At 51.4% G+C, this 23152-nt stretch overlaps 1 protein-coding gene across 5 annotated transcripts in view; it reads left to right on the plus strand.

Moving 5' to 3' along the window:
• The first annotated feature begins 406 nt into the window (after nt 1-406).
• Nucleotides 407-23152, plus strand: part of KCNJ10 (potassium inwardly rectifying channel subfamily J member 10) — a 56601-nt gene continuing 33855 nt past the window's right edge. For 4 of the 5 annotated variants that reach the window (XM_050929903.1, XM_050929905.1, XM_050929906.1 and 1 more), the window contains exon 1: nt 407-687. The gene's annotated coding sequence lies outside the window, so the exon portion shown is untranslated. Of the gene's footprint in view, nt 688-798; nt 877-23152 lie in introns of those variants that run through there. The other variant, XM_050929904.1, reaches the window with a different exon arrangement.

The following is a 23152-nucleotide window of genomic DNA, read 5'->3' on the forward strand; positions in this document are numbered from 1 at the left end:
TAAATCCACAAAGCTCTCCGGGGACTGGGGACTGGTGAAATCCTGCGCTGTTCTCCATCCCCCCCGCTCCCTGGGAGCGGTAATGTGACCCTATCTGAGTGAGGGATTGATTTCCACCTCATTAACTTTCCTCTCAAACTTTCACTCTCCGTCCTCCCGCTCCCGCCCCTTGCCTCCCACCTTTCACTGCCAGCTCTTTCTCTTTCTTTCTTTCCTTCCCTTTTTCTTTCACACTCCCCAGCTCCTCCCACCCCCCTGGGCCCCTCCAATCGGTGCCAGCCCCATCTTTCTGCGATAGGGCCCTCTGGGCTGTCAATCAACTCCCTTTGCCGCCCCCTCCTTTTAAAAAATAATCCTTTCATTGAATTGAACTTGGACAAAGTTTTGTAAGAGGGGAAGAAAAAAAAAAAGGAGGCATGAAATAGATGGGAGACCAGGGCTTTTCAGAGCCTCTTATCTGATTGTGGAAACAGCACTTAAGAGCCCTTGCCCCCGCGCCACTGCAGCTGAACCTTGGCACTTCAGGGCACCAACTTTACCCGGCTCGGCTCGCAGCGTGAGAAAGTTTTGCACACCACCGCTCTGACCGGGCGAAGGGGGATCGGGTAGTTTTCATCTCAGGTTCCACCACCCGTCCAGCCAACGTGGACCCAGCCTGCGAACTGTGCCTCTTCCCCGGGGCTCAAGGTAAGGGCAGGATCCATTCCTAACTGGGGTGAAGGTGGAGCAGGGGATGGTTCTGTGTTGCGCTCTGATTTGATGGCCTGGACTCTTCACGGGTGCTGCTGCTCAGCTGATGTTACCCTGCGTCTCTCCCTAACCCTGCACAGAACTCTCCTAAACTGACTTGGATGCCAGTCAGATGCCAAGATGATTGTAGGCAGAGAGAGAGAAAGAGACTGGCTGATTCTGATTGTGCTTGTGTTGGTTTTACATTGAAGTGCATTTCCACGGGATCTATCCTGCTTTATACTGGGGTAAATGAGAGCAGGATCAGGGCCAGAGAGAGAGGGAGGGGTAGAGGGATGTAAGAGGGAATATAGCAAAACCTGTAGAGATAATCAAACTTTTCTTTGACGTGCAGGCAAAGAGTGGAAAGTCCCTCATTCACGACAAAAATCTCCTGTAAATCAATATCTCTTTGGGATCCCACCAGAGAGCCCTCCCTGACTGCCCTCTGCCAGCCTGGCATTCCGCGCCGCTGGAACGGGATCCGTCCCGACCCGTATGGCCGACCCCAGCGCGGCCTCCTTGTCGGGCTGGGATTCCTTTCGCAGCAGGGAGCGGGCAGCCGATGGGGGGTGGAATCCGGTCCTGCAGCTCGGAATTCGCAGACCCCACCACCTGGAGCCTGCTCCGCATCTGCCCACACTGGAGCCCCAAAGCAGGCACCCTGGGCTCCCCCTATCACCTCCTCCACTCGCAGCCCCTTCCCCTCTCTTTGCACCTGACACGGGCCCAGCAGCTGGAGACAGGCAGCTAGAAAACTGCTGCCCTCATTACCCAGTCCTGCCTGTGTCGCAATGGCTACAGGGCCAAGTGCCTGCCCACATCCCTCAGTGTGATGGAGTGACAAGCACAGGGCTGGGTCCGTGGTTCGTTAATGATGCCGTTAAATTTCCTCCAGGCTCCCAACAATTGGCTCAATCCAGTTGGGTAACGGCACAATTATTAGGAGACCCCAGCCAAGAGCAGGGGCTCCCTCAGGCGCTGCACAGTCACCTCATGAGAGAGGAACCCCAAAGCACTCACAACCCACTGGCAGAGGAGAGATTATTTTCCCCACTTGACAGCGGATGGGAAGAGATTAAGGAAAGGGCCCAAGGCTGTCCTGGGAACCTGTTGCAAAGCCAGGAATTGAACCCAGCTCTCTAGACTCCCTGCTCGGCCCTTATGCTACAAAAGCATCCATCGTCTCCTTGTTCAGAGAGAATCCCACCCCCGTAAAGGCCCCACCTGTCCTACCTCCCTGAGTCAGATACTCTGTTATGTGCCCAGGAGATCCGAATTGCTCAGAAACAGGTGCCCAGCTGCCGACTGCCCATCCTGTCTGGGCTGAAAAGGTGGAGAGGGGGCAGAAAAGGGCCATGCAAACCATTTGGAAATGCCTTCTTGTGAGAGCCGTACAGAGCTCCGGTTGTTTAGCTGATCAAAGAGAAGGTGGAGAGGTGACTTGATGACACTGTAGGACTGCTTTCCCAGGGAGAGAATAGTGGGTGCTAATGGGCTCTTTGATCGAGGAGAGAAAGGCCGACTCAGAGCCAGTGGCTAGCAGCTGAAGCCGGATAAATACCTGTTTGAAATTAGGCCAAAATTTCTAACTGGGAGGGTGGTTCGGCCTTGGGACAAACTCCAACACAAGAGGGGATGCTGCATTTCTTGATATCTTCAAACCAAGCCTGGCTGCCTTTCTGGAGGAGATGCATTAGCCAGACACAAGTTACTGCGCAAAATGCTGGAGGAATTGGGTGAAAGTTCCTGGCCTGTGATATGCTGGGGGCCAGACTAGGTGATCTAATGGTCCCTTCCGGCTTTAAATTCTACATATCTACAACCCCATCATGCTGGGAGGCATTATACAGACATGCCAGCCCTACCATGCTCATTTCTGCTGCAGCGCGAATGGTTTCTCTTGAGATAACCACCCAGGTGAAAGGTGGTTTATAAGCCCACATTGGGACTTTATTGTGGACGTCTGCTTCCTGTCTCCAAAGCCCTGGACAGGGTGAGGCAGTTCTAGCACCTTGATTGCTGTATTAGCACTGGGTGAGAAGTGCAGCACCAGGTCTGGGAATGCCCCTTCAGGGTCCTTGCTACTCTTTGCGTCCTCTGGTTCCTATGCGCTAGTCATTCATGCCAATGGGATTTTGTTTGAACCCAGGGCTGGGGACCGGGTACCCTAGTCACAAATGCCTGTGAAACAGGCGTAGGTGTGAGCAAATCAGAGAATCCCCTGATCATTATTCTGCCAGGAGTCTTCAGTCCCAGAAGGAGGAAGGATGGTCAGTGGTTCAGGCACAAGGTGATAACTCAGGTTTCCTCTGGCTCCCTGCGTGAGCCTCGGCCAGTTAATTCTCAAGAACTGGGGCCAGATTTTTAGATGCAGCACAGTGGGTGCTAAACACATATAAGGAGCTGTTGCTAACTCTGGCGATTTTATCCCAAGTCTCAGGTTTACTCACTGCTTTTCTTCAAGCCCCAGCTCCTGGAGTCAGGTGATGACATGAGCCTCTCCGCTGTCATTCAGTATTAAAGTTTCTAGCTCTCACGGTTGGGGAGAAAAGCTGAACTTTGCAGCCCCGAAAGGCTTACAACCCAGAAGGCAAAGAAACAGAAACCCCCAATGTAGTATTATTATTTTTTATATTCTCATAATTTGTAAGCCAATCTAGTGATTGGGGTAGGGGGCAGCTCATGATTTTTAAAGGCTTAGTGTTGACAAGATTGTAGCTGGGAGGGGTGCTGCTGGGCTCTTGAGAATCTGCTCCTCCATCCCTGTGTAAAAAGGGAATGACAATAACTAATTACTAATAATTAGTCATTAATAACCCTTCCCCTACCTCATGAGCAGCTTGTGAGGAATAATCCTTAAACACTTGCCAGATGCCAAGCCTGTGTGAAATTATCTGGTGAAGCCCTCATCATGGCCTTGGACCCCATGGCGCTAGGCGCTGCACAAACCCAAACCAAAAAGACAGTCCCTGCCCCAAGGAGCTCCCAACCTAACTGTAAGACAAGAGACAAGAAATGGGTAGAGAAAGTGAGGGCATGGAGGCTATAGACTCCTAGCCACATCCAATCAGGTAGCACAAGCAACATCATGTGACTCAACGCACACCTAGTCAATTACTGGAGGGACATTTACCCCCATATGCCCATAGACTGACCTTTCTTTGCATAAGCCGGGCATGGAGCACTTGTGAATCAAAGCATAAAAAAATCTGCATCTGTTTGGGGTTTATTTGCAGGCAGGAAAAAAAAAGAAGGAAACGCTGGGGTAAACGATTGACAACACATAGCCAAACCTGCTGGGAGAGTCCTTATTCCTGTTGTAGGAAGCTTTAGTAGAGCACGGGGGATAAACCCAGCTCTGCCCAAGCTGCCCCCTGCCCCGAAGAGCTGAAAATTTCAGGGGCTGATCCCATGACGGCTTACACGCTGGAGTAACGAGTCACACTCAGGACCAGAAATAACAGGGTATCAAGCAGACAAGAAAGGGAAACACAGAGCATGGCATTAGTCCACTGGCTTCCAGACTTTTCCATGGCAGGACTCCTCCAGGACTCCCAGCTGGGATCTAGCAGCGACACCCCTCCCATTTAGTAATTTGTGATGGAGAGGCTGGTCATGACCTCTGACACCTGCCCCCCACCCCGCCACCCGGGCCGTCACACCTGCTTGAGAAGTCCTGCGGTGGTGAAGATTGTTAGTGGGGAGAAGGCAAGAGGACAGCACAGAGTTAAATAAAAAAAAATGGGCAGGGTGTGGTGGTGCAGGGGAAGATGCAGAGACAAGAGAGAAAGGGCATTTGTGATACAGGTGAGTGATAGGAGGGAGCGTCGGAGCCTGCTCCAACTGAGAGAGAATGCAGAGGAGAAGGCTCTTGCACCGACCTAGTTCATACCCCATAACCATACAGGAGCAGCTCTCAAAATATCTATCTGTCTATCCCCAAGCACCCCCTTTATCTATCTATCTATCTATTGCACTTGAGCACCTCACAGATAATTAAAAAATCTTCTTTCTTTCCAAGGCTGTACAAAATCTTGTGTTACATTGGGTGTTGTGTGAGTGGGTGGGTGTTTTGTGGGTGGAGGGGTTTGTTGCTTGAGTGTCTGTAAAACATATCAAGGGAAAGTGCAATTGAAGAAACCAGTTTGGCTGTAGTTCTGAGCAGAGTAAGGCCTGCGGCCTCTTCTTTCCAGTGGCCATGAGTTCCACAGTCTCGCTCTAGCCCCTTATGACCATTCTGCTTCCTGCCCTTATGAGCCCTCTCCTCCCCCTCCTTGCCCCCCATTGCTTCCTGACTCCATTGTACCATAGCTCTCATGGCAGGTCCTGGTTGTGGGCTGGGGTGTATTCTCACTGGTCCCACAAAGGGCTCTGAAGAGCAGGACAGATTCGGCTGGACCCTGGGAGCCGGTGCAGAGAGGGCAGACCTGGCAAGATATGTTGCTGAGCAGAGGTGCTGAACCAGGGCATGTGGCCTCCTTGCCACCCCTAATAGTTGGTGGCACGGCTCTGTGCTGGCTCCGAGCGGATCGTTGCTCTGGGCCTCCTGTGTCTCTGTGTCCTTTGGGTTTTCACTGCCTTCCTCATGCTACTGGGCTGAGCTTTTCTTGCTTCCCGTATCTGACAGGATCCCCACCCCAGGCACCAAGAAAGGGCAGCATCCCCTTAGCCCTTGCTGCCCTTTGTCTGCAAAACCATCCCCAACAAGGGGGCAGGAAGGATGCAGGTGGAAGCAGCACACAGAGAATGGACAGGGACTGCAGGGCAGCTCTTATGGGTGTGAGCTGGCTCCAAACAGACAGAAAGGAGCTCGCTTTGTCTCCCTGTGCCTCAGTTTGCCCATCTGTATAGTGGGGATAATGGCCCTGTGTTAACTCCCAGGGGGGCTGTGAAGGGGAATACAGGAAAGATTATGAGGTGCCCAGACACTAGGGTGATGTGGGCCAGATAAGTATCATAGCCAGACAGAGAAATTACTTGCATAGCTGCATGTATGGACTTGGCAGAGGCAAACGCATCCACTGCCTTGAAGAGTATAGAGTGTAGACCGGGAAGGACAGGCGTGTGGATGGGGAAGAAGTGGTTATTATGGTCATTAGATTTGGCCCTTAGAATGCCTAGCCCTCAGAGTGCTTCATGATACGCATGGGGAAACTGAGGCCCAAAGCAGGGTGGGCCTTGCTCACATTCTCACAAGAAGGGAGTGGAACAACTCCCCAGTTTCCCCAGTCCCAGCCCTGTGCCTCTATCCCCAGAGCACACTGGCAAGCTGGGTGGGGGTTCAGAGGTGGGGAGGCTGACAGACAGTGCCAAGCCAAGAATGGAAGACAGGAGGGGAGAGGATCAGGAGGTGCATCAATATCTCGGGGCCGGGGTGGGGTGGGCAGAGGAAGTGAGACCAGAGATATGGGCAGTGGTGAGATCACACAGGGCCCGATGGGTGAGGATGAGGTGCCTGAGCCAGCTGGGATTTAAGGCAAACAGCCAACGTGGAGGGGAAGGAAGGCCAGAGTGGGATGGGAATGGGGCAGAGACACCAGCAAGGAGCAGTCAGTGACCAAGGGGCAGGCAGAGCCTTCAGCAGCCGCCAGCTGGGATAGGGAGCAAAGGACCATTCTGTTGAGGAAGAAGCCGGATGACTCGGCAGGGTGTGGGCTATAGGATGAACGGGCAGGCTGAGGGATTAGGAGGCCCGGTTATTCAGTAAAAGCCTCATCTGTTTGCCCCTCCTTCCCCACCACGTGTGGCACAGCCCCCTCGCCTGCAGGTCCCACTTTGGCACATCTCTCTGGTGAACCAACTGCACGATTGCCAAGGAGGCCAAGGGGGTTGGGTGGCCCTGACTGGGAAGCCCAGCTTGAGGGGCCTCAGGCCCGACCCTCCCTTGCCCTGCCCCTCAGCACGACAGCTGGCATCCTCTCCCAGGGCAGCAGCAAACACGGGACTGCAGGACGCACCGCTGCAATTTCCTAAAAGGCCAGACCCACTCAGCACCGGCAGCTCCCTTGGCGATCCCTGAGGGGTTTATCTGACACCGGAACATAGCAGAATGCAACCCACCAACCAGAGACCTGTACCTAGCTCAAAGGACAGTCCTTGAAACCGGTGTAGACTGTCCTAGTGATGAACCCTACAGGACTCTACAGAAATTACCCAGGGCCTGGCGTATGCAGTGTTGTTGTCGGTCCCGGGATATTAGAAACACCAGGTGGGTGAGAAAATGTCTTTTACTGAACCAGCTTCTGTTGGTGAGGGAGACGAACTACCCAGAGCTCTTCTTCAGCGCTTGATAGAAATTACTCTTCAAATCACCCTCACACTACTATAAAGTGGATGTCTGAGAGTGTCTGAGCCCATTTTGCGCTATCTCGGCAGGGGTGTGAAAGGCTGGCCACAGGGCAGGGTGATGGAGAAACCGGCCCTGGAGATTTCAAGGCAGACGTGCCTAAAACAGCCTCTAGCACTGAATGGGGCATTTTTTTCTCCCTGCTGTAGAATTTTTCAAGTCAGTTCCCTTCCCTAGGACTGTTCCTGGAGGGAAGCGCGTGGTTTAGAAAAGTGTCCGTTCAGTCGGACTTTTTGTATTTGCTCAAGATCTCGGTGCTACATTTTTAAAATGTATGAACTCAAGGAAGACCTTAAGCAGAAAGGAAAGCTGCCGTTGTAGTTAAGGCACTAGTCTGGGACTCAGGGAATCCATGTTTAAATCTCAGCCTCCGCCTGAGCTAAGTCACATGGTCACCCCGTGCCTCAGTTTCTCTTCTGTGAAGTGGGTGTAATACCCCTTCCTGGCTTGTCTATTTCGATCATGAACTCCGAGTGGCTCTTAGCATTTCCCATCCCTTTGTTTTGTACAAATCAGGGCAGGACTGCTAGCTCCGTGGGAGCTGGGTTGAGTTCTGCCAATGTCCCAAAACCAAGCGTTTCTGATAAAGAGCCGAACTTTCATGGGTTTATCTGGGAAAAAATCCCTGGTTGTTTTGAGGTCAGCTCTTCCTGAGATTGCCTCCAAGGCTCCCACGTTGCAGTGTGGAACGAGTCCTAGTCGTGTTTCACACCCCCTTCATGTGGGTGTAGATGGGGACATCAGCTGCAGGGCAACAGAGAGTGAACAGGGGACAATGACTTGCTGGACAGCACCCGCACATGAATGGTTCCAAAGGCTCCCACAGCACTGGCAACAGGGGCCGGTCACAGCTGATAAGACCCATTCTGATCATCTCGTCTGACGTCCTGCAGAGCACGGGCCAGAGAACCTCCCCCAGAGAGTCCTACAGCCCGACTCTAACAACTGATGCAGAAATTGCTGGGCAAGGTTCTATAGCCAGAGAGAGAGAGGTGGGTGTGTACAGGGATAGAGAGAGCGCGCGAGAGAGAGAGGGGTGGATGGGGCTGGGTAAATAGACAGATGATAGCTAGAGAGACAGATGGGTGTGTATGAGGATAGATAGATAGATAGATAGATAGATAGATAGATAGATAGATAGATAGATAGATAGATAGAAAGGGTTGTATGGTGATAGACAGGTAGATCCCACTCTTCAGAAGATTTCCATGACAGTTTAGCCTAAATTTCCCTTTGCTGACTTTCCTCCCAACGCTTCTGGCTGTAACTGCTGGTACCGCACCTACCAGTTCCTCCCCTCCTTGGTGTTTCCCCCTTGAGGCCCCGCTTTACTCCCCAAACAGATCCCCAGTGTGGCATAGGGTCACCTCCAGCGGGGCACCCTCTTTGCACTGCCAGGGCAGCGGTGTGTGTGTTAGGACACAGGGTTTGAGACGGCGCTGTCTCTAATACGCAGCTCACCTGCCCAAGGATTAGGAGTGGATTAGGGTCAGATCATGTTCTCTGGTCTGAGAGGAGTCGAAACCAAACCAAGAGCATAAATCAGCAGCCCCTGCTTCCAGCGACAGAGCGCGACAGCCTCTGAAAATGAACCAGCCAGGGGAAACGGATGCCTGTGTAATCCAGTGGGGAGAATGTGTGACAGCCAGGTCCCCCTCCGGGCTGATCTACAGGGCACATAAGTTGTTACAGCCACAAGCTCCAGCAGCTTGGCTCTTTAGTTCAAGTTATAGCAGCTCCTGCTTTTAGTCCTGTGGCTCCTCACTTCAGCCCGTGGGGGGCCAACTGAGTTGGCAGCTGTCGCATGCACTTAGGCTGCATTTTCAAGGACTCAGCTCAGAGTTTTAAAAGTGCCTGATCCCCATCAACTCCCGCTGTGAGGCTGAGGCCATAAAATGAATTGCAAGCCAGCCGCGTGGGGGGATGTGGCATGAATATTTGACCTCATTTGTGGACTCCTTGCTTTGCAACGCCTTGGGTGTCCCATTTGTTAGTGCACAGGCCAGAAGCCCAGGCTCTTGAGGTCGGTCCCTGGTTCTCTCAGGGTGTGTCCTTGGACAAGTTCCTTCCCCTTCTCTGTGCCTTAGTTTTCCTCTTTGTAAAATAAGAAGTGCCTGGGTCATGGGTGGAGGCAGCTGCGAATCGTAATAAACAAGTGTCTGTGGTTTGACATCCACAGGCGGGTGGCGATGTAGAAGAGAGTAAAAGTATTACTGTGATTGATTAGGCGCCCGTATTGTGCTATAAATCAGTGCCTCTTACTGTCTCAAACGACAGCGTCTGGTGCGCCGGCAACTCCTGAAAACAATCCTGAAAACAATCCAAGCAAAGGGCTGGAATTAGGTTAGCTGATTCTGTCACGTAAATGGAGCTGATGGGCGATTCGTGGCCAAACTACACCATCTCCAAGCAAACAGATGAATAAGCAAAGAACAGGAAGCTAAAATACCGATTTACGTAAATATATTTTAGCCTATTATATCAAGGAGCATGCTAGTCGTTATAAGGTTTTTCCATATACAAAGAGCAATCGGGATGGATGGTTGCCATTCTGGCTGACATACCAAAGATTGAACTGGGAATCTCTGGAGCTCCAAGCAAGAAATACCACAGCTCCTAGAGTAATGTGATTAGGTGTCAATCTCAGTTTTCATTTAAAAACCCCCAGTATGCTTCCAGTTCTCCTGACTGGGGCTAAAAGCTGGAAACTGTGTTTCCCTCCCCCCAGAAGAAGTGTATTCTGCTTAGTTTGTGTGTGTGTTTACAGTAGAAATTCAGGTCTTGTTTAACTGGTGTCTGGTCAGTGTTACACAGGAGGTCAGACAAGATGATCACATTGGTCCCCATCTGAACTTAGAAGCTATGAATCAGTGACAATGAAGCGACCTCTGAAAGACCTCGTGGAGAGCTGAGGAATCATTAGGCTCCTCCGAGAAGCCGGGCAATGAAACCCACTCCACAGTGTGGGAGAGTTGTTTGGAGTGTTGTCGTAGCACTATTTGTTCATTAAGAAACAATTAGGAGTGAGGGTTGCTTACTGACTTACTCAGCTCTTCAGATAGATAAAGCCCCACCAACTGCCTCTCTGAGACCTCCAGCAAAACCAGGGATGATTGGACTTGCCATTGCGCTAGGCTCTGTACGAACACACAAAAAAAGACAGACAAAGCCCTGGCCCTGGCCAGCTCAGCCTCAAAAGAAGGGAGACTGAATCCTCACTGAAACCTAGACCCCTTCACAGAGCTTTGACAGCACAAAGGGACTATACAGTCAGTGGATGTGAATTTTACACCCACTTGGAGGTGTCTTTACACTTCCAGAGCAATGTGAAGGGCCCTTCGGGTCTGCTTCTGCTCCAGTCACAGGCTGGGCTTGAAGCTCGGGTAGTGAATTCACTCGGGTGCAGGAGCAGTGAAACCATGGCATCAACCTAGAGTTCCCAGAGGGCTTGTACAGCCACGTTGGGGCCCATGCTGCCACAGCGTTCCTGCTCTGGATCCCTCGCTCATTCCATTAAAGCTCGCTCAGGTGTGTCCACATGAGCTGCAGCCGCATCCCGTGACTGCAGGGTAGACATACCCTTCCTGGCAAGGAGAATCTGAACCCTGAAGCGTTATCATCCCCATTTTCAGAAAGGTTGGGTGACTCCGGTACAGCCAGGCTGGGGCAGTTGCAGGGGGTCCCTGCAATAGAGGGGGATGTGAGGGTGACACCCAGGGAGCTATGGGGTGGGTGAAGGGATGCAAGGAGGCCCTGGCCTGTGCAGTGAAGGAATCCCCAACATGTGCCCCCTGCTAGTTAGTCAACAGCCACTGAAGGGTGTTTGTCTACACTGGAGACATCGCTCAGGCCAGGTCTACACTAAAAAGTCATGTTGTCCCAGCAACATCGCTCAGGGGTGTGAAAAATCTCTTCCTCCCACCCCGAGTGACATAGTTAAGCCAGCCTAACCACCAGTGTAGACAGCACCAGGCGGATGGAAGAATTCTTCCATCAACCTAATGACTGCCCCTTGGGGAGATGTATTAAACACAGCAATGGGAGAACCCCTCTCTCCCACCAACAGAGGTGAGTCCAGTAAAAGCTATTACCTCCTGCACCCCATCTCCCTAACATCCGGGAACCGACTCGGCTGCAACTACGCTGCATCCATCAGCTGGGTCATTTGAAATCGGCCTGGGGAAGGAATGATTCCATGCTGGCCTGGATGACTGCACAGGTCTGTCTTGTCTCTGGTTCTGTGGGTCCCTCAGCCTCAGAAAGGATATTCCAGTCCCAGGCTTCCTCCCCAGGGGTTTCTGGAGACGCCACGTGTCTATGGGCATCTTGAAAGAGGGTTTCAATGCCTCGATTATCCCCACTCTGCCTTAAGGCGTTTCAGGCCTCAGTGACTCCTCGTCCAGGGTCGTTTACTCTGGCTCTGTTGGGTTGGGAAGCCAGGCTTTTTTGTTGCACAAAACGAGTTTCACCCGATCTCCATTCTCCCCAGCGGAGCTCTGTGACAGGGTGGGAATAGCCTATGTCTGACACTCCCTAAACTTCCCTGCAGGGGCCTGACAGGGGAGATAGTGATTAAGGACGGGGTGATTAACCAGTTAACAGAGGGATTCAGCTCATCAGCTGGGGGAAGTTCAGGAAGGGCAAAGACACCCAGGATCTCAAAGCAGTGAGATCTCTCCCCCACCTCTTGCCCTGCACCTAGTGGTAGATAGAAGCTTGGGGAAAGCCTTCTCGGGGAACACACACCTGTATAAGACACTGTAAATAAAGCACAGGGTGTTGAACCTCTCAAGGAGCGTGTGAGGACTGTTTGTGGTCATTAGTGCTCCGCTTTCTGGTCTCTGGGGGTTCGGCACACAGCGGGGGGGTGGGGGGCACACAATAGTCTGGTCCTGAATTTAATGCTACTAAGCAGTGTGGTGAGGAGCTGATGGAGCCCACCCTGAAGCAGCATTGAGGTCTGTGCTGGCTGCCACAGACACAAGGTCAAGCTTGACAAAACCCTGGCAGGGAAGATTTAGTTGGTCCTGCTTTGAGCAGGGGGTTGGACTAGATACCTCCTGAGTTCCCTTCCAACCCTGATATTCTAGGATTCTATGAAATAGCAGAGGGTTAAGAGAAGGCCCACAGGAATGATACCGGGGTTGGAAAACTTGCCTCATAATAGAGGCTCCAGGAGCTCAATCTATTTCGTTAAACTAAGGGCTTGTCTACATCACAAAGTTGCAGCGCTGGTGAGGGGGTTACAGCGCTGCAACTTAGGAGGTGTACACATCTGCAGGGCATCACCAGCGCTGCAACTCCCTGTTTGCAGCGCTGGCCGTACTCCCGTTTTGTCTCGGGTGTAGAGGATCCAGCGCTGGTGATCCAGCGCTGGTAATCAAGTGTAGACACTTACCAGCGCTTTTCTTGACCTCCGTGGAATAAGCAGGTATCCCAGCATACCTGAGGATACCTCTCTGGTAATCAAGCAGGTCTCCTTCCCCGCGGTTTGCTCCGGTGTTCTCCGAATCCCCCTATCATAACCTTAGTCCCAGATTTGGACCTTAGCGTCCAAAATATGGGGGTTAGCATGAAAACCTCCAAGCTTAGCTACCAGCTTGGACCTGGTACTTGCTGCCACCACCCAAAAAATTAGAGTGTTTTGGGGCACTCTGGTTTTTTGGGTGGTGGCAGCAAGTACCAGGTCCAAGCTGGTAGCTAAGCTTGGAGGTTTTCATGCTAACCCCCATATTTTGGACGCTAAGGTCCAAATCTGGGACTAAGGTTATGATATGGTGGCAAAATACAGGGTCAATTGCTTAAAAGAATATTGAATAAACAGCCTTATTCAAAAAGAATACAAATCAAAGCACTCCAGCACTTATATTCATGCAAATACCAAAGAAAAGAAACCATATAACTTACTATCTGATCTCTTTGTCCTTACACGTAGAAACAGAAGATTAGAAAACAGAAACTACTTCTCCAAAGCTCAGAGAAAGCAGGCAGACAGACAAAGACTCAGACGCAACTTCCCTCCACCCAGAGTTGAAAAAATCCGGTTTCCTGATTGGTCCTCTGGTCAGGTGCTTCAGGTGAAAGAGACATTAACCCTTAGCTATCTGTTTATGACACTCCCCCCAAGCGGGTCTCCTTCCCCGTGGTTTGCAGGGGGGTTCGGGGAACGCGAGAGCAAACCGCGGGGAAGCAGGTCTCCTTCCCCGGTTTGCTCCAGTGTTCCCCGAACCCCATTGCAAGCAGATCTCCTTCCCCGCGGTTTGCTCTCGCGTTCCCCGAACCCCCGTGCAAGCAGGTCTCCTTCCCAGCGGTTTGCAGGGGGGTTCGGGGAACGAGAGAACAAACCGCGGGGAAGGAGACCTGCTTGCACGGGGGTTCGGGGAACGCGAGAGCAAACCGCGGGGAAGGAGATCTGCTTGCAGGGGGGTTCGGGGAACACTGGAGCAAACCGGGGAAGGAGACCTGCTTCCCCGCGGTTTGCTCTCGCGTTCCCCGAACACCCCTTGAAGCCGCCCAACAGCGCTGCAGTGTGGCCACATCTAACACCACTTGCAGCGCTGGTTGCTGTAAGTGTGGCCACTCTGCAGCGCTGGCCCTATACAGCTGTACTAATACAGCTGTAACAACCAGCGCTGCAAAATTGTAGATGTAGACATACCCTAAGAGAAGGTTAAGGGAGGAATTGATCATGGTTTGTATATACCTTGGAGCAGAAATTTGATAATGGGCTCTTCAGTCCAGCAGACAAAGGGGAACAAGATCCAATGGCTGGGAGATGAAGACAGGCAAAATCAGGCTGAAAATAAGGTGTGAGTTTTTAGCAGTGAGGGTCATTCACCATTGGAACAATGTACCAAAGGCTGTGGGGGATTCTCCGTCCCTGGCAATTTTTCTGTCAATATGGGATGTTTTTCTAAAAGATCTTCTCCAGTTCAACCTGGAATTAATTCAGGGACATCCTATGGCCTGTGACATGCAGGATGTCAGACTGGGCAATCACCTTCTGGCCTTAGAAGCCTTGAATCCATAACCCACCCCCCCCCCCAGCCTGACAGTTCACCTTTTAGTATGACACATTATAATCTCCCTTTTGGCTAGTTTCTTAACCACCTTTCAGTTCTCATATTACTTCCCATCTTATAATTTCCCTGTGGAACTGTATCCAGTGCCTTACTGAAATCCAGGGAGATCACATCTATTGCATTTCCTTTGTCTAAATAAACCAGTTCTCTTCTCAAAGAGAGAGATCAGGCTGGTCTGGGATAATCTACCTTCTGTACACCCTGAAGGCAGTGTCACTTAGGAGAAAATTCCACATCAGGAGGGAATAAGGAAACACTTGGTGGCAGTTTGGGTGTCGATTGTTTGAAGCTACTTTGGGTGTTGAGTTGATTTGAGGTAGCCCAGACAGAGACAGGTCAAGTGAGCAGAAGCTGGTGAGGAAGTCAATGGCCCGTGGTCAGTACAATTTGTCTCATGGTTTCTCTGATCCTTCCAGGGAAGCACCACACATTTAGCTTGGAAAGGTTCAGCTCAGGGTCATGAAGCAAGCCAGTGGCAGAGACAGGCAAAGACCCAGGCGTCCTTTCCCCATTCACCAGTGCTCGTGTCATCAGCCCATGCACACCCCGAGGAGATACCTTTGCAGAGAAAATACTAGCTGCAACACGGGAGAAGGAGGGGATCTTCTGTTGTGGGCGTCCTTGAAAACACAAGTGGCCATTTAAAATCCCAGTGCAAAACTCAGCCCAGTTTGCTGTGGGCTAGGCCAGGCCAGGCCGGGGGGCTCTGCCATCTTTCTCTTTTCGCAACGAAAGCTTGTGTGCTTTCTGACAGCTTTGTGCTCCGTGGAGCTGGCAAACAAAAGAGAAACTGAAAAGTAGCCTGGCCTCGCCTGCTGTCATCCATTTCCCCTCGTTCATTCTCCCCAATTCCTTCCCTCGCTCACCTCTGCGTGACACAGGGCGGCAGAGAGCAATGGAGGGGGAGACAGAGTGATGCGAGAGGAGGCAGCTAACTTGTCCCTGTGCATACTAATGAAGTCCCCATTGTCAAAGCTCCTTTGTGTGGCTGGAAGCTCATTCAGCCCCTCTCCTACAGGGCACACAATGGAGCCACTGTCTGGCCTGTTCCCCCCACAGTCAGATGCTTTCACAACCTCCCTCCACCTCCCTCGCCAGAGCCGGACCAGTCCCTGCCCGCAGCATCCTGATTTATTAGCCCTGAGATCTCCAAAGCCCACAGAGACTTTGGGGTCTGATTGTCCTTGCCTCACTGGACAGATCGTGGGAGAGCTGGGGGGCAGGTTTGGGGGCCCAGCATGGTGCTGTGAGGGGCCTTGGAGCCAGACCTGTGGGGAAGCTGGCGTGGAGTTAGGAGTCACAGCGCCCAGCTGGCAAAGGGCTCTCCCTACTGGGGCTGGCACGCCAGGAGATGGAAACCAGCAGCAGGGAATCGGTCCCAAGCTGGGCACTAGCAGCAGGGGGGTGCTGGGAAGGACCCGGGGTAGCAGTGGCGGAAGCGAGTGGTGGTGGAGGTGCTGGGGATGGGCAGTCTGGCCTTGCCAGCTGGCAGACTCCTGCCCCCTGTCCCCCGCTCTGCTGTCTGCCCACTTCCCACCAGGGCCTTGTGTGCTTGCGGATTCCGTGCACGTCCCATTCTGTCACCCAGGACCGGCGCTAGGGGTTTGAGTGCCCTAGGCGGATGGCAATTTCGCTGCCCCGAGCGCTGGTTCCCGCGGCTGCGGTAGAGCTGCCGCAGTCATGCCTGCGGGAGGTCCACCGAAGCTGCACGGGGAGCCGACCGTCCGCAGGCATAACTGCGGCAGCTCCACCGGAGCCGCAGAGCACCGGACCCTCCACAGACACCACTGCGGCAGCTCCACCGGAGCCGCGGACCAGCAGACCCTCCGCAGACACCACTGCGGCAGCTCCACCAGAGCTGCCTGCCTCCCCCTCCAGCAAAATGCCGCCTACCTTTTATTCTGGCGCCCTAGGCGATTGCCTAGGCTGCCTAAATGGTAGCACAGGCCCTGCTGTCACCTCAGCCCGGAGAAGCCCCTGCTGCCTGCTGAGCTGCCACTCCCAGCCTAGCCACACAGGAACCCAGCCAAGCTGGGGCCAGGACTGGGAGCACCTTGCATCAGGAGTGCTTAAAACATGCATCACACACCTGCCCCCCTGCCCCCGCAGCTTCCCCCCATGGCTCCTACCACACACACACACACACACACACACACGCCCTCTAGCCCAGTGGGCAAGCCTGCCTTTCTTATATTCAGCTTTGCATTATATTCAGCAGTAAGGCAAGGAACGTACCGGCCTGTATCCTGTAAAACATTAGCTTTGGCAAGTTGGCACAAGGCTTGAGATTTATCAACTTTGCACAGGTAAATGGCCCAACGGAAAACCCTGTTGTGGAAAATCGACCACACGGTTGATTTTAGATCAGACAGCCTGAGGCACCTTTATTTCATACAAGCATATATGCAGGGAGAGACAGCATATACCCCACGCAAGAGGCAGGCTGCTCTACTTTTTACAAATTTTACCATGCTTATAAAGGTTAAAACCGCAAAACGTAGCACGCTGGTTACACATGTTATTTGCCTTATTTGGAATATAATGTTGATAACAAGCAAGCTGACCAATTAATTCTCCATCTATGGCAAAACCCCAATTTTCCATCTATGGCTTTTCCTGTTATTGTCTTTGCCAGTCAAGTCTGCAGTTTGACCGTTCTAGCACCTTTTCTGTAGTCCTGACAGCAGGCTCAGCTGTTGTAACATAACAGATCTCCTGGTTCCCCTTTATCCAATTCCAGTTCCTCTTAGTTGGGGCCCTGACCACATGTATGCCCTTTGTACAGGATAAACAAGCTTAGCTGTTGCTTTATAGCTGTGCTTAATAGGCCTTAGGCCTGCAAGCTTAGTGGTTGCTTTATAACTTTTGCTCAGGCCTAAAGGGTTGGGGAGGGGGGTTCCCTAACAACCCCAACTATTGGGAAGCTGAAAATAAAGTATTTAAGGGGAAGTTTTAACCACAGGGACATTATTCAGCCACAAAAGTGTTATGGCAAGAAACTGATGTACATCACAGGTACATCAGATACCTCCCCAGATAAACGACAGAAGGGCCATAGTAACAAATATATGTATATAGTAATAAGTTAAAATCATTGAGATACTAACCTAGAAAAGATAGACATCCCAAAATTAGTAAAGTCAGAATATACAAATAAGGAAAAGGGAGGAAATCCCCTACTAAATATGTGTCAAACACGGTAACGTTAGCGTAACATATTATAAATGTTGCATCCCAGCCTGGGGCAGGAGGAAAAGAAAACGGGGTCCTTGGGAGGAGCCAAAATGATGCCCACTGGTAATGCTGGGGAAGGCGATGGTGAGGAGGAAGATGTGGCTAACATTTCAGGTTGTCCTACAAGGGACGGGGTGAGTAGATGGACGTGCAGCTGTACATTCTGTTGTCTCTCTATCTACCTTACTGAGCTGGGGTGTTTGTGACTGTGCTAAACCTACTAATAAACTATATTTGTGAACATAAAAGAGTTCCCCTAGTGTGAGTGTGGCCAATGCGCACACGGGGGTTCCCAGCTATATCATCATTTGAATAATACTGGGCCTGATCTTGGAACAAGAACCTGCCAACCCTCAAAGTGATAACTGGGAATGCTTAAGTAATGGATATAACTAGTACATAATCTAAAGGTCGGGCAATAACACACACACACACACACACACACATACACACACAGAGGTCCCATCATATACACCACACAACTCCCACCACATCCAGAGCTCCCACCACACACACACAACACTCCGCTCTCGCCATACACACACACACAGCTCCTACCACACAACAGAGCTCCCATCACACACACCATCCAGCTCCCACCACACAAACCACTACAGGCACCCCAGAAGCTACACACACTACACACTGCTCTCACCACACACCCCTCTACTCAGACCACACCCCCTCCCAGTGGCTACACACCCCACACTGCTCATGCTCTGCACACACCACACTGTTCACGCCTTGCACACAATCCTGAGCGTGAGGATTTTGGGAGTATGGTGGGAGCAGTCACTCCCCACGCACAAAATCCTCACACCCAGCATTCTACACACATACAAAACCCTGACACCACATGCCCCGCACACCCCATGACTTTTACACAATCCTCATATATACACCTAACAGCTCCATGCACTACACGCCTCTCCCCTGTATACCACATTCATCCCTCTCCCCCGCCACCCAATCTCCCTCTCCATCACACAAAGCTGGCCCACCACCCTCTCTACCGCACACCACCAAGGGCTCTCCTGCCATACACCCAGGCCCACCCCCAGACGCTGCCTCGCTCCCTTTGGATGCTCCAGTATCTGCTCCCCTGCAGCAGCCTGGCTGGCTGGCTCTCAGGTACAGTACGTCTCGACTCCTCCATGGGCAACCGCTGTGCCCTTTGTGCCCTGACTCCGGCCTCTGATGGCCGAACACAGGTTTTGACAAGCTGGCTCTTGTTGCCGATACCAGAATGTTGCCCTGGAGCCAGAAACATGTTTTCGACCTGGTCGTTTTAATCATTGTTCAGGTTACAGTTTAACCATGCTCCCCTGCAGGCTAGGAAGACTGTGTGTCACCAGAGCAAACATTCAGCCAGAGCTCGCTGCTTGCACACCAGAGAAGCACTTACCCCGCCGGTACCTCTCCACGGAGGCCAAGGGTTCACGAGGATCACTTCACAGGCCAGGGCTTAAATTCTCATAGAGTATTTCCCAGAGGCCTCTGCCTCCCAATGCACTGTGAAAACTCCTGGGGGGGATTTTGAAAATCTGGTTGAATTTAAGCCCTGGCCCGCGAGACAGTCTCTGGCCCAAAGAGCTCCTGATCTAAACAAAGACTGGGAGGAGAAGCAGAGAGGAAAAGTGTTTTTGCCCAAGGTCACACAGCAGATTTGTAGCAGAGCTGGGAATAGAACCCAGGAGTCCTGAGTCTCATCCCAGTACACTAAAACCATGAGGTGCTGGAAAGCACCCCCACCCCCACATGTGAGAGAAAAACCTTATAAGATATGTATACACTGCACACTAAGTCCAACTCTGAGGCAGGTTTGAGCCCAACCCCCCCACCCTTCACACCCAAGTCAGTGACTTGGGTCAACAGGCACTCAGGACGCAGGCCCTACTAGGCAGGTAGGTCAGAGTCCAAGTCCAGCTGTGACTCAGGTCATTTTGCAGTGTGGATGCAGCTCAAGCCACAGACCTGAGTCAGAAGGCCTATGAAGTGCCGTATGGATGCATTAGCACAGCGGTCAGATGCAGGTACATCAACTGTAGGCCCAGGTTTACAATGCAATGTGAATGCACAAGGGTGGACTTAGAAACTGCTTGTCACAAGCTCGGGTCCCACTGGATTTACAATGAGGTGTAGACACAGTGGGTCACTGTTCCTTAATAGAAATCACCTCCTTTGCTTGCAGATCTGCTTGCAAAGCTGTACGAGGCAGTGTACTGGGACTATGATGTAGCCAGGCCAATGCTGACAATGTTCAAGGAGTTACAGGGATACCAGAGATCGGTTCTTACAGCTGATCTGCAAAGGAGAGAAAAAAAATTGAAGGTTTGTGCCTTTATTTGCTTCTCCGTGATGACTCATGAGGGCGAGAAGAGGTTGGGACAGGGGGCTTTTCCTGCTTGTTCTTACATTATAAATATCTGCAATATCCAGGCTTATCTCCACTGCGAAACTTGTTGGCGGTCTCAGAGATGTGGCTTGTGAGCTTCCTCCCCCCTTTAAGTGAAGGGGTTGAATCTTTAACAGAGTCATCTGCTCGCCCAGGTGTTTACTCGGCATTGGAGTTAAATAGTTGCTAACAAAAACAAAGGATTTTAAAACATTGATGGAAAATTGCTTCCCCTCTGGACTGGTCAGGAGGGTGAGCGAGGTCATAATTTCACTGGGTCTTTAGTCACCCGTTGGGCCGGAGTATGTACAAAGATTGGATTTCTAATGCGAAAAAACAGTAGGAAAAAAATCTCCCTGTGACATTCGTCAGGGTACAATCTGGACAGTTGAATAGCTGGGTCCTCTCAACCCTCCAACGCTTTCCTTTTACACTGCTTTGCTGTGAGAACAACCACTATTCACCTGGTCACACACATGCAAAATCACTCCCACCTGAGAGATGCGAGCACTTTAGTCAGTCACTCCTGAGTTCTACTGTAGGGCGGCACCAGTGAATTCACAGTCCGGACCTGTCCCCAGAAATGTGCATCTTGCACTGCCCAGCACCCTCTTGGATAACACAAGCTCATGGAAAGTCCGTCATTTCATTAATAGAAAAAGATTTGCACAAACCCTGTTATCTCAGATGAAGGTTCCCAAACACTTCAGTCCAAACACCCTGGCTTAGATCAAACAATATAAAACAAGTTTATTAACTACCGGAAGATGGAATTTAAGTGATTACAAGTAATGAGGCATAAAAGTCAGAATTGGTTAAAAAGAAATAAAAAGTAAAAGGCAAACTAATACCTACCTTAACCAGCTAAGTGAACTTAAAGCAACAGGATTTCTGTCACCATATGCTCACAGCAGTCTGGCTGGATATTTCAGCCAGGAGCCCTCCCCCAATTCAATGATGCTCCTTTTGTCTTTCATAGGGTGTTAATGGTGTGAGTAGAGATGAGGGGAGAGAAGTGATTTATGTCCTCTGTTCTCCCTTCTTATAACATTTCTCTTTTTTGAGAATCACCTCCAGTTGGGGTTCAGGGGACAATGAAGTCTGTCTGCCAAGATGTAAATTTCTCACTCACAACCTTCTTCCTGCCAAAGACTGGCCACTTAACCAGGTGATAGTCCATTTGATTGTATTGACACCCGGCTGAGGTGCTGGCTAGCCTTTTGTCTCTGGGGAACTGGTTTGAAGCTGTTTCTCCAGACTTAGAACATGTCTTATACAGTAGAATTTTATAACTTTGCATACAATGTTGCCACACATATTTCACAAGGACAATAATGATCAGCAAATTATGGGTTTTCAAAGGATACCTCATAAGGCGTACTTTCTACAAGATTTATCATACTCTTGTAAAAGTGGTGAAATAAGGTTATATACTGTCACATCCTCCTAGTTTTTCCCTTATTAGAAAGGGTATGTGCCCATTATCTCTGCCAAGAGCAAGTCACCTTGAAATCAGCATAGAACTGTGGTAGTGAACAGGGCACAGGACATCAAAACATCTGGGTTCTTTTCCTGGCTCTACCATCAACCTACTAGGTAGACCTTGGGCAAGTCACTTCCATGCTCTGTGCCTCAGTTTCCCCATCTCTAAAACTGAGCTATTTTTATTTGTCTTACACCAGCACCTACCGGCTGCATTTCCCAGACATATAGAGAGACAGGCCATGTCTTGAAGAGACCATAAACTGAATAGATGAGGTGGAAGGGGAAACTGAGGCACAGATAGGCTCACCAACTTGCCCAAGGTGATACAGCAGAGTTGAGAATAGATCCCATGTGTCCTGACTACCAGGCCAGCAGGTTGTCTGTTGACTCAGTACAATACCTTTTAATCTAGTGATACTACCTGGCACTATAATGCCACAGTAGGCCTGGTGATCTGCTGGGTTTAACTCTTCCAGCTGCTTCCTCCAAATCCATAATACACCAAGTGCTGGCACACCAGCCAGCAAAAACCAGGCAGAGGCAGGGACACAGCTGGGTTCTCTCCAGAGCACAGAGTGCACTTTGAAGACCCCTGCTAAGGAAATTAAAAGGGGACAGATCCTGATCCTGGTTATACCTGGAGCAACTGTTCTTCAGAGCAGTCCCTCTCGATTTGTAGGGGTGTCACAGCACCTGCTGCCCAGGTCTCTGGGGCTTGTCTGCCTGCGTAAAAACATTAGAATGGCCATTCTGGGTCAGCTAGCCCAGTATCCTGTCCTTCCATAGTGGCTGGTGCCAGCAGCCTCAGAGGGAATAAACAGATCAGGTCAATTATCAAGTGATCCATTCCCCATCATCCAGTCCCAGCTTCTGACAGTCAGAGGTTTAGGGACACCCAGAACATGGGTTGCTTCCCTGACCATCTTGGCTCATAGCCATCGATGGGCCTCTCCTCCAGGAACTTCGCTAATTCTTTTTTGACCTCAGTTATAGTTTTAGCTTTCACAGCATCCCCTGGCACCAAGCTCCTCAGGCTGACTGTGCAGTGTGTGAAGAAATGCTTCCTTCTGTTCCTTTCAAACCTGCGGCCTATTGTGTTTTGTGTGCGATTCAAATTCCACCAAGATCCGAGGCACCTTCATTTCACTTTCCAGCACTCAAGCAGTAGGATGGCTGCTAGAGAGTGACATGCAGCTTCCCCTAGCCTGAATCCGTGGGCAGCATGTGAACCACCGGCTGGGGGTCGCTAGCCCCCAGTCCCGCCTCTTCTGCCTGAGGCCCTGCCCTTTCTCTGCCCCCTGCCAGAGCCCAAAGCCCCCTCCCCACTGCAGCCACTGGCCCCTACCCCAGGCTAGCCTCCCCAGCCCCGGAGCTCCAAGAGGGCGGATGGTGGGTGGCCATAGCATCCCCAGCCCTGTGCACCAGGAGGGCAGGTGGCATGGCCCGAGCCCCAGCCGTGGTCAGCACTGGGGGACTGGACTCGCATGCAGAGCGGGAAGCAAGAGCGGGGGCTGGTGGTGGAGCGTGGGGGGGGGCCACGCATGGCTGTTTGGGGAGGCACAGATTCCCCCAGCCTATGGTACCTACCACCCATGCCTGAATCACTCCATTCAGGTCTGTTCAGAACAGGGTCTGGAACGAACCTCACCCAGCACCTTTGGGAGAAAGGGGGGGGATTGTCTGTCACACCAGTGAGCCAAGGTGTCATAAACAGATAGCTAAGGGTTAATGTCTCTTTCACCTGAAGCACCTGACCAGAGAACCAATCAGGAAACCGGATTTTTTCAACTTTGGGTGGAGGGAATTTAGTCTCTGAGGGCTTGTCTACATCAGAAAGTTGCAGCGCTGGTGAGGGAGTTACAGCGCTGCAACTTAGGA

Source organism: Gopherus flavomarginatus, chromosome 20 (assembly GCF_025201925.1).
Source record: "Gopherus flavomarginatus isolate rGopFla2 chromosome 20, rGopFla2.mat.asm, whole genome shotgun sequence".
NCBI lineage: Eukaryota > Metazoa > Chordata > Testudines > Testudinidae > Gopherus > Gopherus flavomarginatus.